The sequence below is a fragment of the Mauremys mutica genome, chromosome 6, assembly GCF_020497125.1.
Source record: "Mauremys mutica isolate MM-2020 ecotype Southern chromosome 6, ASM2049712v1, whole genome shotgun sequence".
In the NCBI taxonomy this organism is placed as follows: Eukaryota; Metazoa; Chordata; order Testudines; family Geoemydidae; genus Mauremys; species Mauremys mutica.
This window is the reverse complement of record NC_059077.1, coordinates 59,965,597-59,983,886: the sequence shown is the minus strand read 5'-3', so window position 1 is coordinate 59,983,886 and position 18,290 is coordinate 59,965,597.

Below are 18,290 nucleotides of genomic sequence, written 5' to 3'. Positions count from 1 at the left end.
AATCTTGAAAAATAAGCTTTTCCCTAAATAATGTGATTGTTTTATAGAGCGAAAATAAAATTGTAATATAAAATACCTCAGAACAGTTAGGTCTGGTTTGGTAATTGTGCATGACATGGAATTTATCATCCCTACCTTTCAGACTAATGTCAGATTATATATTACTCAGATTTCTCATTCTGATCTCTAATTGTATAAAATAAAACTTTCCAGTTTCTGAAAATATTAAAGTTGAAATGAAGGTTCTTCAAGAATTGGCCCACATGGATCTCCCTGTAGGTTTGTGTACTTCGTGCATGCAAACCTGGAATCTTGTTGCCGGCAGCCTTTTGGGGCCACATATATCTCCTATACATCTTCATGCCCTTTGCAGTAAAAGTACAAAAAGCAGAGCAGCTCCAACCACCACTCAGTTCTTTCTCACCATCTGTGGTAGATGTTTGATTTTTAAAGCCCATCTGGAAAAGTGAAAGCAAGGACTAGTCTTGTCTGAAAACTCCTGGGTTCAATATGGGGTGTTGATGTCCACATTCTTCAAACACTGACTGGAGCACTGGTATACTTGACTGCTGAACATTGCGCACCAGTATGAATATTGCGCACCATTAAACTGTTTTAGAACATTGCATGGCAGATACTGTCATCTCTTATACCTTCGGAAGAGAAGAGAAAATGCACAATGAGACTGTGGTTACCAGTCATGAATTATGTACCAAACTGTAAATCAGTGCCCGATTTGATCATGTGTCAGTGGCCTCTCAGACTTACAAAGCCATTCCTGAAGCTGCCCGCTGACTTGCTAATCTGGACTTCATTATCTGAATGTTGCTAATCACCTGTCTTGCCATACATTTGAAGGAAAAGAAAAAAAAAAGAGGAGCTTCTGTGTCCTGCTTACTTTGTATCTTAGATGGTGGTATTAGCAGGTAGTTTAGGTTTTGATAATTTATTTATTTATTTTATTTAAGTACTTTGGCTATTGAATTTTTTTACGTTTAGTCTCACCATGGTACTGAGAACAAAGTCCAAAGGTGGAGACCAAATTTTCAGGTTTTAAAATCTGCTCTGCCTGTGAGATTGCTATGCCTGCTTAATGATGCACATTCTAATTGCTTATTTTGTTCAGGGGAGTCTCATATCCCCTATAAGTATACTGTGCCACCTGTAATTCTTTTTCAAAGTGCACACAGAGGGCTTATGCTCATTTAAATTTGTTCCTAATGGAAAAATCTACATGGAGTGTGCCTAACTCAGAGGTACCCCCTGAGCAGCAGTCTGTTCCTGCTTCAAAGCAAGTTTCATTGACTGCTTTAGCTACCAGTGATGCCGAACTAAGTGGTAAGAAATATACTAGCTCTAAGAGTCCTCATGCTGCTAGCAAACACATAGCCCTTCTTAGGTCAGTCAGTGGCTCCTGCTGCCCAGAGCAGGGAAGACATACCTCCATCTCTTGGGTAGGAATTGAAAGACTGGGTCTTAGTTCAGGTCTTTCTTAAAAGGGTAGTCCTTTTGACAGATCTATTTGCTATGAACATGAAGCATTCAGTGTTCTGTTTCTGGGCAGGATTAAGCATGGGGTCTATGGGTGCATTTCTAATTTAATGGGGAAATAATCTGTTCCTCTCCCCTTTTTACCCCATTCTGTTAATCCCAAGAGTCCTAAAGAAGATTAATTAAGACAAAACTCAGGTAATATAAATAATTCCAGCATGGGTGCATAAATTTTGGTACTCTGTTTTGATGCAGCTATCAATCAGTCCACTTCCTCCATTTCTGAACCCATAAGATAATTTTGCAGAGCCAGGGCCTGGTACTTTACCTAGCCCAAGAATCCCCCCATTTGACAGAATGGAGACTTTCTTCTGTGGGCAGAAGCTCTTCAGTATACAGTATGTTTTGGTACAGAGCAGGAAGGTGTCTACCAGAAAAATATATCTAGCCATGTGGAAGTATTTCTCTTTGTGGTCTACCCAGAATCATATTCAGCCTTTGGAGTCTCTTGTTTAAAATATATTTTATTATTTGTTGTCATTGAAACATGGTTGCTATATCAGTATATAATCCATCTGTTGACTGTTTCTTGATGTTTTTTCCCCATCCTAAGGTTTCTAGGTTTTTAAAATGTCTAATAGAATAGAGTATCAGGGTTGGAAGAGACCTCAGGAGGTCATCTAGTCCAACCCCTTGCTCAAAGCAGGACCAATCCCCAGACAGATTTTTGCCCCAAATGGCCTCCTCAAGGATTGAACTCTCAACCCTGAGTTTAGCAGGCCAATGCTCAAAACACACCAATTAAAGAACCATTCAGTACCTGGGACTTGACTGTGGTACTCACATCTTTGATGGACCTTTCTTTTGCATCTATGGTATATTCTGTGCAACATCTTTCTATTAAAATGATGTTTTTAGTGACATCTCAATTTGTAGGATGGGTGAATTTAAGCTCTTATGGGTCAATTGCCTTTAAGTGGTATTTCATAAGGACAGCATAACACTCAGACCACACACAATTTCTTCTGAAAATAGTTTGACTTTCATACAAACCTATTTATTCTATCAATACTTTTTCCTAAGCCTGGTGATTCCCTGATGAAGGCTGAACTCCACATGCTAGTTACTCTTAGAGCTATGTCCTTTTATTTTTCCAAAACACAGTCTTTCTGTAAATCATCTCAGCCTTTTTTAAGAAGTCTAAAGGGCAGGCTGTTACATCACAAAGGCTATCTAAATTAAAATTTCCTACTTATTGAAAAAATTGATAGTTCTCAAGTGAAGGCAAATTCCACTAAGGCCCAATTATCCTCTGTGGCTTGTTTAAGAGGGTTCCCTATCTCCAAAATCTGTAGCACTGCTTCCAATGTTTGGTTGACACATACACCAATCATTACTCCATTGTCACAGCTTCTAGATATGATGCCCCATTTGGCAAGGCTGTTCTACAGTCAATATTTAGATAGGGACTCCAATTACTCATCTCCTTGGAGGGAAACTGCTAGCCAGTCACCTACACTGTGGTGTGTGTGGACAAACGCTTGAAAAAGAAAGGTTACTTACCTTACAGTACCTGGTGTTCTTCATGATGCTTTTGTTCCCATGGACCCCTTCCCTTCTTCCTCAGTGATCTGGAGTCCTTGCCTGTATTTCTATGTTAGGAAAGGAACTGAGTGGCTGTTCGGACTGCTCAAATTTTTATACCCTCACTGTGGGGGACACAAAGATGCACAAGGCACATGTATAGCCCCAACAGACATTGCTAGCTAAACGATTCTGAGCTTGCATGCACACCTTCAGTGGGATCCATGTGGGCAAAAGCATCCAGAAGAACTCAACTTACTCTCTTCATTTTCCTGAACAGTAGTTAAGCATTGTAAGTAGGTAACTTTCAGTAATTTTTTTAATTGCAAAATCTATAGGTATCTCTTTTTGAGAGAGAAATCCTGATTAAATGAATTAAATTCTAGAAGTTTCATGTAGACAAATGATTATTATAAATGTTAATTTGCACAGAAATATTAAATAAGAAAGGACTAGAGAGCCATTAACTTGTTCAAATAAAAACAGTAGCCCACAAGATCATTAGTAATTGAGGGTGATAAGTAGGGCTGTCAACTGCAGTTAACTCATGCGATTAACTCAAATTAATTGCGATTAATTGCACTTATAACAATAGAATACCCATTGAAATTTATTAAATATTTTGGATGTTTTTTTGACATTTTCAATATTGATTTCAATTGCAAAACAGAATACAAAGTGCCCAGTGCTCACTTTGTATTTTTTATTACAAATGCATGCACTGTAAAAATGATAAAAGAAATAGTATTTTTCAGTTCACCTCATACAAGTATTGAAGTGCAATCTCTTTGTTGTGAAAGTGTAACTTACCAATGCAGATTTTTGGGTTACATAACTGCATCAAAAACAAAACAGTTTAGAACTTTAGAGCCTACAAGTCCACTCAGTCCTACTTCTTATTCTGCCAATCGCTAAGACAAACAAGTTTGTTTACATTGATGGGAGATACTGCTGCTTGCTTCTTATTTACAATGTCACCTGAAAGTGAAAACAGGTGTTTGCATGGTGCTTTTGTAGCTGGTGTTGCGAGGTATTTACATGCCAGATATGCTAAACATTCATATGGTTCTTCATGCTTCGGCCACCATTCCAGAGGACAAATTGTGGAGGCTGGTTAAGAGGCTATGCTGACTGGTTAAATCCCAGATTTCAGTCCATTCCAAAGGTTTGTCATTGTATACAGGCATATGTGAACCGAGTAAAATAGAAGCATAGAATTCTTCATGGAGAATTACCATGTTAATATGCAGCAGTCAGTAAATATTTCTATTAGTAAATATATAAAGTAATAGTAGTCTGTAAGCATAGTTAAGATTTTTTTCTTTGTACTTCACTTAAACTTACTTTGTAGATGTGTGCATTATTGAGGAGACAGGTCTCAGAGTGGTAGCCATGTTAGTCTGTATCAGCAAAAAGAATGAGGAGTACTTGTGGCACCTTAGAGACTAACAAATTTATTTAAGCATAAGCTTTTGTGGGCTAAAACCCACTTCATCGGATGCATGTAGTGGAAAATACAGTAGGAAGATATGTGTATATATACATACGCACAGAGAACATGAAAAAATGGGTGTTGCCATACCAGTTATAACAAGAGTAATCAGTTAAGGTGGGCTATTGTCAGCAGGAGAAAAAAAAAACTTTTGTAGTGATAATCAGGATGGCCCATTTCCAACAATTGACAAGAAGGTGTGAGTAACAGTAGGGGGAATAGTTCTACTTTGTGTAATGACCCATCCACTCCCAGTCTCTATATAATCTTCCTACTGTATTTTCCACTGCATGCATCCAATGAAGTGGGTTTTAGCCCATGAAAGCTTATGCTTAAATAAATGTGTTAGTCTCTAAGGTGCCACAAGTACTCTTTGTTCTTATTATTGAGGAGTTATTTGACTTGTTTTCTTCCATTGATGTATACAAGGAGCTCAAGGCCCTTAATAGACATGAAGTCTTGCAACCAAGGTAGGTAATTTTTATCTCCATCTTATATATTGAGATTCTTAACCAAAGAGAAGGTAAGTGATTTAACCATAATCATGTATTGAGTCAGTGGCAGAGATGGAATCAGAACCCAGAATGCTTACATCCCAGTCTGATTGTCTAATTACTAGACTACACTTCCTCTCTTATTTTGTTTAAGTACAGGGGAAAACATTGTAACTGAATATTTTACAGTAATAACATAAAGGTATGTCTGATGTAGCCACTTTGAAACCTGGTTAGCTCCTGTTTTGTCACCTTAAGAAAATGAATCCAGTTGTATCAGGTCTGTTAAAACTGAACTGCAAATTTCTGATACAGCTTAGTTTCTTTTTGTGGAGTTTTCACATTAAAACCAGTGAAAATATACATACACTAATGACTAAAATCTATATGAAATGTTGTTCTGTTTAGAATTTCTACCAAAAATATTAATCCCCAAACTTGAGTGAATTAGTATAGTTGACATCTCCCGGTTTGGTATCCTCAGGCCATAATTAAATGAAATCTTGACGACTACTAATGTTTCTTAATATCAGTTATGGCCACACCTCTTTGCACAATTCTTGAGGTTGTTTACATAGCTACAATGTAGATTACAAAAATGTAAAACTCAGTAATTTTAAAGGTATTTAGTGTGAAAGTGGGCCTCTTATTAAAAGCTTTATCACAATGAGTTGTAGGATATAAAAACATATTTAAAGGCTTGTGTTAAAGTCTCTTTTAATGTCTTGCTTTCGAAGCTTTAATACAAGCTTTGGGTCAGATAGAAAAGCTTTTTAGATTTAGATCTAGGGTGAGCCCACATGCTGAAAACTGTAGAGCAAAGGATATGTGTATTTTGTTTTGCCAGGATTTATCTTATTCTTTAATGTTAAATACTCAACAGACTCAGGTTATGAATCAGTGTGCTCTAGAGAGAAACATCCTGAGATGGTGTAAGTTACTGTAGCAGAAAGCCACATACCATTGATCAGATATAATAAATGAAGCAGGTCTGTTTCTGTTTTTCATTTGCTTGTACCTCAACTGGTTCTAAACTGAAGCAAATTGTATACACTGAAGGAATCTAGAGCATATCTCTTTGAAAGCAGAGGCACTGAGGCTTGAAAAACATTTTTGTCCCCCTTTAGTAAAATAAGCTAGTGCTTTTGGATGGCCTTGATTTTGACACTATCTTTGGTAGACAATGCAATTGGCATTAATAAATGTTTCTTTAGAATTGGTTATAAACCGAGGGATGCACTGAGGTCTTTGAACATTTGATGTTAAATACCTTATTGTTTTAGGATTCGAGCAGCAGATTCTTAGGTGGGGAAAAAACAACCTTCATGAATCCACCTGTGCAGCTGATGATCACATAGTCACATGCTATGGCTTGTGAATCCTTGAACCATTAAGCACATTAATCCTGGAGCCGTATATGTATCTACCATGGCACTGACCAAGATTGAGTGGTCCAGTCTCAAAATGCCCTTCAGTTCCTCTTCTTCCACTTGGTCTTGGAGCCCTTTTCAGTTTTGGTATCATTATAGTCAGGAAGTTATTTAACTACTAAAAATTTCTCGCTCAGATAATCTCCCCTCCCCCACCCCTCGTAAAATTTAGATTTAGCGGCTTTGTGGCCTATCTCTCTTCTCAGGATGGAGAAGCCGGAGAAGGGATCAGGCATTAAAATATATGCAATATAAAGGGAGTGATTCTACCCAACTGAAGTTAATCAAAATTCCTCTTGAATTTGGTGATGCAGGGTCTGACCTAAATGTCCATTTTGGAACAGCATATTTAAGATGCCTCAGAGGAGGAGAGCATTCTTCTTGGGGCTCCTGGGTCTGTGTCACTTTTATCCTTAGGGCTCAAAGTAAATAAGATGGGAGATTTACCTGTATCCTCACGAGGTATTAAGGGTTCACTCAGCCCAGGCAATTTTCAAGTTATTAAATCTGAAGAGTAAGGATCCAATGAATCATAAACTTTTATTAGAGAGGGAAATTGATTGTGCATAGACTGTTCCACTAACAATTGCAATGAAGCAAAAAAGACCCTGAAACTTTCCTCTAAAACCATATTATTTCTCTTGAGCACATTATATTGAGACAATCTCTAGTTAATATGGAAGAAAGATCTCTGATCAGGTGTACACCAGCATCTATGGGCGAAAATAATTTGAATAAATACTCTGTAGCCCCTCCTCTAGTCCATGTTCAGATCAAATTATTAATGTGTGAAATCCCAGTCTATCCAATCAACTCCTGTCATCTTCAATTCCAAGTATCTCACCCTTTTTGTTCAAAGAGGAAACTCTTTATATGTTTCTCTCTTGGAAAGCATTTAGACATGTTCTGGATTCAGGGCCAAGAAGATGAAAGCAGATGGATAGGAAATCATCTTCATTTCTCTTTTCTCTGAAATGGACCAATTAGAAAACTATTATAGTTTGAGACTGTTTTCGTCTCCATCTGCGATGGTCTAGGCATTTAGTCTTAAGATCACAGAGATGTTTACCCAACTCCTACATCAGAGGTGCTATAGGCTACACTTTATATTCCTCATTGTAATGGAAAAATCATAAACTGAAAGCATTTTGCTACTTCACAAGTTAAGAAACAATTGAAAATGTTACCCAATCATTTCCTTTCTGTGTCCTGACTGCTAGCTCATACCACCCAGAAAAAGTGATGTAGTAATTGACTAATAGCAATTTTGTTGTGGATGATCATTAGAAGTTTATCAGTAAAAGTAAAGTTGAAGTTGAATTTTCACTGATGACCACATTTGATAAGTTTATTTATACAGCTTTACAAACATTTGAGGTGGCCATTGGAAGAAGTATAATGAAGCAAAAGGTTGTTAGACAAAGAGTTTAGCCTCCTTTGGATCCTATTCATAGGAAAACAACCTAGGTTGGTGGTCATAGATATTAAATCATCAAGTAACAAATTTTCTGATCTATCTATCCACTGATCAAAGACATCACTGCTGAAAATTCAGAAAGAGACGTACATAAGATACCACTGGAGCTGGATGTATTTAGTAAAAGTCATGGACAGGTCAGGGACAGTAAACAAAAACTCACATCCTGTGTTCTGTCTTGTACTATCTACCCCTGACTAAATCTTGGGGTGGGAAGTGAGGCCTGGGACATGCCATGGGTTCTGGGGAGATGGTGGTACAAGGCCTGGGACCCCCACCGCTGAGGGGGGTGGGCAAGGCTGGCAGGCTTCCTACCTGACTCCACACCTCCCTGGAAGCAGTGACATCCCCCTCACTCTGCTCCTAGGGAGAAGCGTGGCCAGGCAGCTCTGTGCACTGCCTCTGCCCCAAGTGCTGGCTCCATTGGTCTGGAACTGCAGTCAATGGGAGCTGCAGGGGTGGTGCCTGCAGATGGAGGCAGCACACAGAGTCCCCTGGCCGCACCTCTGCCTAGGAGCTGAGGGATGTCACCACTTCAGATAACTTTTTCCCTCAGCAGTACCCATCAGGGTGGCTCGAGCACTCCAGGTACGTCTACACTATGGGATTATTCCGATTTTACATAAACCGGTTTAGTAAAACAGATTGTATAAAATCGAGTGCACGCGGCCACACTAAGCACATTAATTTGGTGGTGTGCGTCCACGGTCCGAGGCTAGCATCGATTTCTGGAGTGTTGCACTGTGGGTAGCTATTCCGTAGCTATCCCGCAGTCTCCCCTGCCCCTTGGAATTCTGGGTTGAGATCCCAGTGCCTGATAGGGCAAAAATCATTGTCGCGGGTGGTTCTGGGTAAATGTCGTCACTCATTCCTTCCTCCGGGAAAGCAACGGCAGAGAATCATTTCGCGCCCTTTTTCCCTGGATTGCCCTGGCAGACACCATAGCATGGCAACCATGGAGCCTGTTTTGCCTCTTGTCACTGTCACCATATGTGCACTAGATGCCGCTGACAGAGGCGATTCAGCAGCGCTACACAGCAGCATTCATTTGCTTTTGCATGATAGCAGAGATGGTTATCAGCCGTTCTGTACCATCTACCATACCCTTGTAAATTGGCTATGAGATGACGGTTATCAGTCCTTTTGTGCTGTATCCTCTGCTGCTGTCATAGGTGCCCCTGGCTGAGATCGGCCAGGGGTGCAAAAGACAAGCAGAGACGATTACCAGTCATATTGCACCGTCTGCTGCTATCATGGGTGCCCCTGGCTGAGATCGGCCGGGGGCGCAAAAGACAAAAATGGGAATGACTTCCTAAGTCAATCCCTCCTTTATGGTATCTAAAAATAGAATCAGTCCTGCCTAGAATATGGGGCAAGTACTAGAGAAGCAGTACTAGAGAAGCAGTGTATCAGAGAACCAGAGAGCACAGCCCCTCCATGTCAGATCCCGCCGAAATGATGAGCTGCATGCCATTCACAGGGGGTGCCCCTGTAACAACCCCACCTGTTGACTCCCTCCTCCCCCAGCCTTCCTGGGCTACCATTGCAGTGTCCCCCCATTTGTGTGATGAAGTAATAAAGAATGCAGGAATAAGAAACAGTGACTTGTTAGTGAGATAAAATGAGGGGAAGGCAGCCTCCAGCTGCTATGATAGTCCAGACAGGACATTAAGCAGTGTGGGGGAGAGGAGCCCAGCATCCCGCTGCTATGATAGTCCAGGCAGTACAGAATCTTTTCTTTACACATGAAGGGCGGGGGCTGATGGAGCTCAGCCCCCTATTGCTACGATGAAGATGGTTACCAGCCATTCTGTACCATCAACTGGGAATGACCAGGAGTTTTTTACCCAGGTGCCCCCGGCCAACCTCACCTGAGGCCAGCCAGGAGCACTCACGGGCTGATGATGAGGACAGGTACCAGTCCTATTGTACAGCACCATCTGCCACAAGGCTGATGATGAGGACGATTACCAGTCATATTGCACCATCTACCACTAGTGAGGGGGAAAGAGGATACTGCAATTGAGTGCCGCAGCATCGCGTGTACCAGCAGCATTCAGTAGACATAGGGTGACATTTAGAAGAGTCAAGAGACAATTTTTTCCCTTTTACTTCTGGGGGTGGGTGGGGGCTGTAAATTGATGAGCTATGCCCTGAACCACCGTGGACACTGGGTTTGACCCTAGAAGCATTTGGAGCTCAGCCAGGAATGCAAATGCTTTTAGGAGACTGCAGGAACTGTGGGATTGCTTGAGTCCTCCAGTCCCCACTCCCTCCCTCCATGAGCGTCCATTTGATTCTTTGGCTTTCCGTTACGCTTGTCACGCAGCAGTGCGCTGAGTCCCTGCTATGGCGTCTGTCTGGAGATTTTTTAAAAATGATTTTGAATTTCGTCTTCTGTAACGGAGCGCTGATAGAACACATTTGCCTGCCCTTACAGCGATCACATCCGCATGGTCCATGCTGGAGCTCTTTTTTTATTTTGATTTTTAACTGCACGCCACACGTGCTGATCGGAGCTCCACGCTGGGCAAACAGGAAATATTCAAAAGTTTGCGGGGCTTTTCCTGTCTACCTGGCCACTGCATCCGAGTTCAGATTGCTGTCCAGAGCGGTCAGTGGTGCACTGTGGGATACCGCCCGGAGGCCAATACCATCGATTTGCGGCCACACTAACCCTAAATCGATATGGTAATACCGATATTAGTGCTACTCCTCTCGTTAGGGAGGAGTACAGAATCCGGTTTAAAGAGCCCTTTATATCGATATAAAGGGTGTCTTAGTGTGGACGGGTGTGGCGTTAAATCGGTTTAACGCTCCTAAAACTGGTTTAAATGCGTAGTGTAGACCAGGCCTCTGTCACAAGAGGGCCAAGCTGCTCCCAGGTCCCCTCATTTCCTTCTTACTGCCAATGACAGTTATTGGAGCAATTTAAGACTTGTCATAAGCTTCTCTCAATCCTTTGTCTCTATACCTTGTTATTGTTAGGAAGTAGTTAACTTTGTTAGTTTTAGCGATAGATTTTATTTTTAGGTCTTTTTGGACTAGTTTTCATCTTTTGATACTGGGATCGGTACTGGAACCATACCACACTCACCAGGTTTTAAATCCTGCCGCACTTGCACTAAAACTATGCTAGTCAGTGACCCACATCCAGCCCATTTGAAATGTTTGGGAGAATCCCAAATAAATGACAAATTTGTGAGGGATTGAGTGGCTAGACTCAAACGTTTGCTCATGGAGACAGCACTTCGCCCCCCATGGTACAGAGCACACCAGAGATGTCTGCAGTTCCTTGGTCCCATTTGCCCGTATGAAAGAAAAGGCTTAGACCCTCCTCAGACTCAGTACCATGTTCAGGGGTGTCAGTGCCAAAACTTAGTAGAAGCAGAGATCCCCACGACTCATGTCTCCGTTGTTTGGGGGAAGCACACCGGACTGAGCGCTGCAAGATCTGTAAGGCCTTTAAGCCAAGAACTAAGAAAGAGAGAGACTTTCGCCTCAAGCAGTTGCTCATGGAGGCCATGCTACAATTTGCAGCCTCGGACCAGCTGGCTTCGGTGCCAGCATCCTCGGTGCGGAGTGCCCTGGCATCAATCCGTGATCCAGTACCGGTGGGGCACTGCAAGCATGTGGCACCGAAACAACAGGACAAGCCCAGGCACTGCTGGACCTCTCCAGTACGGTCGAAGGAGCAGCCAAAAGGCGATAGAGGGCGCTCCTCACATAAGAAGGTGGCGCCTCCCCAGGGACTGAGCACTCAAAAGGGCAGTGCGGCCGCAGGACATGCACCAGCACCGGTGGCTCCAGTGCCGCAGGGCCCATCGAGCCCCAGGCTAATTGGGTTGAGTGCAGAAGAAGGGCTGGAGGACATCCCAGAACAGCCCTCCACGCCAGCCACCTTTTGAGGTGGCAAAAGACCTCATTGAGCTGTCGGCGGCAAGGCCCCGCCCTGGCAAGGAGCAGCCTCCGGCACCATCACCAAGGGTGCCATTCAGAGGCAAGCAGGAAATGGTGCACCCCTCAAGGTCACCTCCCCACCGCTCCCAGTCGAGCTCAGCCTCTGTGGACTCCCAGCTACCTTTGACTCAGCGGGATTCGATGGCACCAGAACCGAGCCTGCGCAGGGCACCGGCTCCCCTGGCGCACCGCTCCCCGGCACCGCCACTAAGCCAACACCAAGGGGACATAAGGCTGCAATCCCCGGCCCTGGGTAGAAGGCAGCGATCCGGGTCCCAAGAGCATTGGTACCGATCCCAGTCCTGGTCGGGGAGAAGCTGCTTTCCAGCCCCCCGATAGCACCGTGCCACAGCACCACCTTGGCCTTCAAGATCGGCCTCCTCGGAATCCGAGGTCGACTCAGGCCGCTCCAGCTACGCCCACAGAGCACCAGCTAGTAGGGAGCCCCAGACCACGTGGCATCCCCAATGGGGACCACCAGGACAATGGCCCTTTTGGACACTCTGGGCCTATCAGCAGCAGCAAGGAACCACCTCCAGAGCTTCGAGGTCTGGCTATTTGGTGCACCAGTCCCGGTCTCCACGCAGACACCCCTCCGCGCCCAAGGAGGCTACGGTATCCAGGCTGCCAGACGCTTCTCCGGAACACTGGCGAGCAGAAGTGGCACCGAGCCCGGGGACAATCTCCCAGGCAGGGCTCGGATGTGCTCCCGACATATGATGAAGGGCAGGAAGAACAAACGGAGGAGCTCAGCGGGCCCTCACCTCCTCATCATCCCCAGACAAGGCTGTGGTGGGCACGGCAGTGTCAAGGCCTCCCCCGATCGACCACAGGGCACATCAGGAGCTGATCCGCAGGGTCACCCAAAATTTGGGCCTACAGGCAGAGGAAACAGTGGAGCAGGAGGATCCTATGGTGGACATACTAAGCCCTGCAGGTCCCTCCAGAATTGCGCTTCCGCTCATAAAGACCATCCAGTCTAATTACAAGACGGTCTGGCAAACCCCAGCCTCCAGAGCACCGATGGCAAGGGGGGTGGAAAGGAAGTACTTCACTCCTTCCAAGGGATACAACTTTCTTTTTTCTCATCCGACCCCCTGTTTGCTGGTTGTCTCAGCCGTGAATGAATGGGAGTGTCATGGTCAGCAAGCCTCGGCCCCCAAGGCCAAGGAGGCTAAACGTTTGGACCTCTTTGGCAGGAAGGTCTACTCCTCTGGGGACCTCCAATTATGGATTGCTAACCAGCAGGCGATCCTAAACAGGCACAATTTTAATTCCTGGGCAGCAGTTTACAAATTTAAAGACTCATTGCCCCAGGGCTCTCAGTCCGAGTTCACAGCCCTCGTAGAAGAGGGAAAAGCAGTCGCCAAGACCTCTTTACAAGCATTTCTGGACTCAGCAGATGCAGCAGCCAGAACAATCTCCTCAGGAGTGGTGATGAGGCATTCAGTGTGGCTTCAGCCTTTGGGCCTTCCGTCAGAGGTCCAGAACACCATCCAGGACCTCCCCTTTGAAGGGTCTGGCCTCTTTCCCAACCAGACGGATGCCAAGCTGCATAGCCTTAAAGACTCTTGGGCAACCCTCAAGTCGTTAGGCATGCATACCCCGGTGACTTAGAAGAAGCCATTCAAGCCCCAACCATTGCAACAATGGCAGTACCAGCCCTGCCCTAGGCAGGACCCTTACCGTAGGAGGGGCAGAGACAACAGGCGCAGGCGGAATAATATGCCTAGTCAAGGCCAGGGCCAGGGCAAGCCCCAGCCTGGCAACAAGCAGGGGTTTTGAAGGTGCACTCGAGGACAGCGTACCAACCCAGCTCCAGGATCCTTCCCCACATTTCTCAGACTGCTTCTCCCACTTCTACCAGGCGTGGTCCCATAGACTGTTGGGTCTCACACACGGTACAAGCGGGTTACAAGCTATAGTTCTCCTCCTTGCCTCCTACCCACCCCCCTTCCCAGTCCCTCTTCACGGACCCTTCTCATGAGCACCACCTGTATGCAGGAGGTACAGAGGCCGGGGCAGTGGAGGAAGTCCCTTGGGAACTAAGGGTAAAGGGGTTTTACTCCTGCTACTTTCTCATCCCAAAGGAAAAGGGGGGCCTTTGGCCCATTTTAGACCTTTGCAGGCTCAACAAGTTCTTAGTTAAGGTTCTCTTCCGTATGGTCTCCCAAGGAACTATTATCCTGTCCCTGGATCTGGGGGATTGGTACGCTGCCCTCAGTATCAAAGATGCCTACTTTCACATCGCTATTCACCCTGCTCACTGGCGGTTCCTATGATTCGCCATAAACCAGCACCATTACCAGTTTACAGTCCTCCCGTTTGGCCTGGCGACAGCCCCCCGCATCTTCACAAAGTGCATGTCAGTAGTGGCAGCCTTCCTGCGAAAGAGGAGAATATGGGTATACCCATACCTAGACGATTAGCGCCTCGCGGGTCAGTCCGAAGAGGAGGTCTGCTACCATGTGACGGTGGCCCTAGATGCATTCTGCAAGCTGGACCTTCTAGTCAACTTGCCCAAGTCTTCCCTGATATCAACCCAAAGGCTGGAGTTCGGGGCAGTGCTGGACTCGGTGCATGCGTGAGCGAGCCTTCCGAAATCCAGGTTCCTGGACATCCAGCAGGTCATAGACTTGATGCTAAGGTTCCCCACTACCACGGCCAGATGCTGCCTCCAGCTCCTAGAGCACATGGCAGCGTGCACCCACGTAGTCAAATACGCTCAAGTGCAGCTCAGGACTTTACAGGCGTGGCTTACCTGATCATATTGCCCAGGCAGAGATCCCGTAGACCTTGTTGTGATGGTTCCAGCCCAGGTGTTGGACTCCCTGCGCTGGTGGCTCAGTCCTCCGGTAGTATGTGAGGATATCCCCTTCGCCTGCTCTGACACTGATGACAGACACGTCAGACCTTGGCTGGGAAGCTCACTTAAGGGACCTAAGGACGCAGGCGCTTGTGTCTTCAGCCGAGATGTTGCTCCACATCAATGTGAAGGAGCTCAGGGTAGTTTGTCTAGCCTGCCAAACCTTTCACACTACTCTGGAAGGTCACAGCATGACAGTTCTGACAGACAATACCACACTGTTTTATATAAACAAGCAGGGTGGAGCTCACTCCTCTCCCTTCTGCCAAGAGGCCCTTCTTCTGTGGGACTTTTGTATAGTCCACTCCATCCATCTCATAGCATCATATCTCCCGGGAGAACGAAACAAGCTAGCGGACAGCCTCAGCAGGTTGCACCGCATGCACAAGTGGTCGATAAGATCGGACATCTTGCAGTCGGTCTTCAAGAAGTGGGGGTTTCCCCAAGTGGACCTCTTTGCCACAAAGGACAACAGCCAATGTCTGCGGTTTTGCTTGTTCCAGAACCACAGTCCAGGCTCGGTCACAGACGCTTTTGCGATCCCTTGGAGCGGGAGTCTGAAGTAGGCCTTACCTCCGCTCCCACTCAAAGTTTGCAGGGACCAGGCGATGATAATTTTGATCACCCCAGCCTGGCCTCGGCAGCACTGGTTTACAACCCTGCTAGAGTTCTCAGTGGCCATTCTGATTCCCTGCCCCTACACCGGGACCTCATCACACAGGACAGAGGGTGCCTGCTCCACCTGGATCTGCAGTCTCTGCACCTTATGGCATGGAAGCTCTCTGGCTAAATGCTATGGAGAGCCAGTGCTCTCTTCCGGTATGACAAATTCTCCTTAGCAGTAGGAAACCTTCCATTAGGGCGGCCTACCTAGCTAAGTGGAAAAGATTTTCCTGCTGGTGTGACCCTATGCAGATACAGCCACTCCAGGCCACTATTCCAGTCATCCTAGAATACCTCCTGCACCTCAGGCATCAGGGTCTCGCTCCTTCCTCAATCAGGGTGCATCTAGCTGCCATTTCAGCGTTCCAGCCAGGGGAATCTGAATGCTCTATGTTCTCTAACCCCATGGTGGTGCAGTTCCTCAAGGGACTGGAGAGAGTGTACCCCTACTTGTGCCCACCAGTCCCTCCCTGGAACCTTAATCTGGTCCTTTCCAAGCTTATGGGGCCCCCGTTCGAGCCCCTGGCCTCTTGCTCTCTCCTGCACCTCTCTTGGAAAGTGGCATTCCTGGTGGCCATTACATCGTTGAGGAGGGTGTCCAAGTTACGAGCCCTAACCGTGGATCCTCCTTATTCAGTTTTCTATAGGTTGACAAAGTGCAACTCAGGCCACACCCAAAATTCCTCCCTAAAATAGTCTCTCAATTCCATATGGTCCAGGACATTTGTTTACCAGTGTTCTTTCCTAAACAACACACGGACCTGAGTCACCATAGCCTGCACACTCTGGATGTCCGAAGGGCCCTGGCGTTCTATTTGGAGCGAACTAAACCTTTCTGCAAGTTGACACAGTTGTTTGTCGCCATAGCTGATGGAATGAAAGGGCTTCCGATCTCGGCACAACACATTTCATCGTGGATTGCGGACTGCATCCGCGCTTGCTACGAGCTTGCCAAGGTTCCAGCCCCGGTGATCACTGCTCATTCGATGAGGAAACAGGCATCCTCAACAGCTTTCCTGGCACACGTCAGGATCCAGGATACCTGTAAATCAGCCACCTGGTCATCGGTGCACACTTTCACAGCTCACTGCGCAGTCAAGCAGCAAGCCAGAGATGATGCAGTGGTTGGCAGGGCTGTTCTTCAATCAATTGCTCCATGACTCCTACCCTCCTCCTACGGTAAGCTTGTGAGTCACCTAATGTGGAATGGACGTGAACAAGCACTCGAAGAAGAAAAAACGGTTACCTACCTTTCGTAACTGTTTTTCGAGATGTGTTGTTCACGTTCATTACCCTCTGTCGGAGTCTCCAGCAAGAAGGAACTGAAGGGGGGACAGGTCGGCAGGGGTATATATGCACTGGCATGGAGGCGCCGCTCTGGCAGGCTTCCCTGCCGACCCGAAAGGAGCCGCTAAGGGGAAAAGTTTCTGACGTCTGTGCATGTGGCGCGCGCACACTAATGTGGAATGGACGTGAACAACACATCTCGAAGAACAATAGTTATGAAAGGTAGGTAACCGTGTTTTCTCCAACTTGTCTATTAAGGCTCACTTGACCAGAGCCCAAGCAACATCCTCAGCCAGTTTCTGACATGTTCCAATATCTGAAATTTACGAGGCTTCTAGGTCAAGCAATACACTTATACAGTATTTGTAAAGCACTATGCGCTGGACCTAGCTGCTAGATCAGATGTCCAATTTGGGAGAGTTGTACTTCAATCTTTGATGCAGCTGATACTCCTCACAGCCACAGTCCTGAGAGGATATTGCTTGCCTGTCACTTCCCTGGGTTCACATCCCATCTCCCCGCTAGAGGGGTTACATACATGTTCACAACAACGCATAACCTTTGCATTTAATATGGTTGGCTCCAAAGATACTTAAACCTAATTCAACAAGGTTTTTTTCAAGGATATTGCAGGAAATTGCCATATCTGTCACAAGATGATACCAAAATTCTGACAGAGTAAATCATATTTTAAAGGAGAGCATGTCTCGTGAATCATCCCACACCAGGAGTGCTCGACCAACTTGTCTAGTGGGGGTGCCGAGAGCCATTAAACCAAACTGTGAACCTTGTGAGCCACTAGGGGGTAGTATGCCTTCAGTTACTATGCTGAACAATAGCCTGGCTTAAGCACATCTCATAGACAATTCAGATGTGTCCCTTTTTTTTTTAAAGACTATTCTTTAAAATGCCTAAATAAATTCCAAAGGCAAGGTGCTAACTTTTGCTTATATAGTAAAATACTGATTATTATTTAAAAAAAAATTACTTGTAATGAGCAATAATTTCCAAAAATGTGCTACCTGGAATTTAATATGTATGATTTCTCCTGAAGAGTTGAGGATATGCATTGATTTGTCAGATAGTGAAATATTGAAGATTAACCATAAGCTTCCTTTTTTATTACAAGCCTAGTGAATGTTCCAGTTCCAACAAGGAAGATTTTTATGCTCAGTGTGGTCTGTGCTAGTGTCTATTTGCTCTTGATCCTAATTTATATGTAAAGGAAATTTAATTAACACTTTGAATTCCAGAGCAGAAAGATCATCTTGGTTACATTCCAGAATTCAGAATTTTGAAGATGGTGGAGCCAATATGTTAATCTAAAATCATAAACCGAAATAGCTACATGATTTTCATATTGAAAAACAGTCTAAATGATCTCAGTAGTAGAAATAGAGGGGATCAGTTATATCTGTGGCTGAACTAATTTACAAGTTTATAATTCTAGGGAAACTATCACTGCATAGTTTCAAATATTAGATTGTAAAAATTTCAAATATTAGATTGTAAAAATTGCAAAAATTAGAGATGGAAAAGACCTACT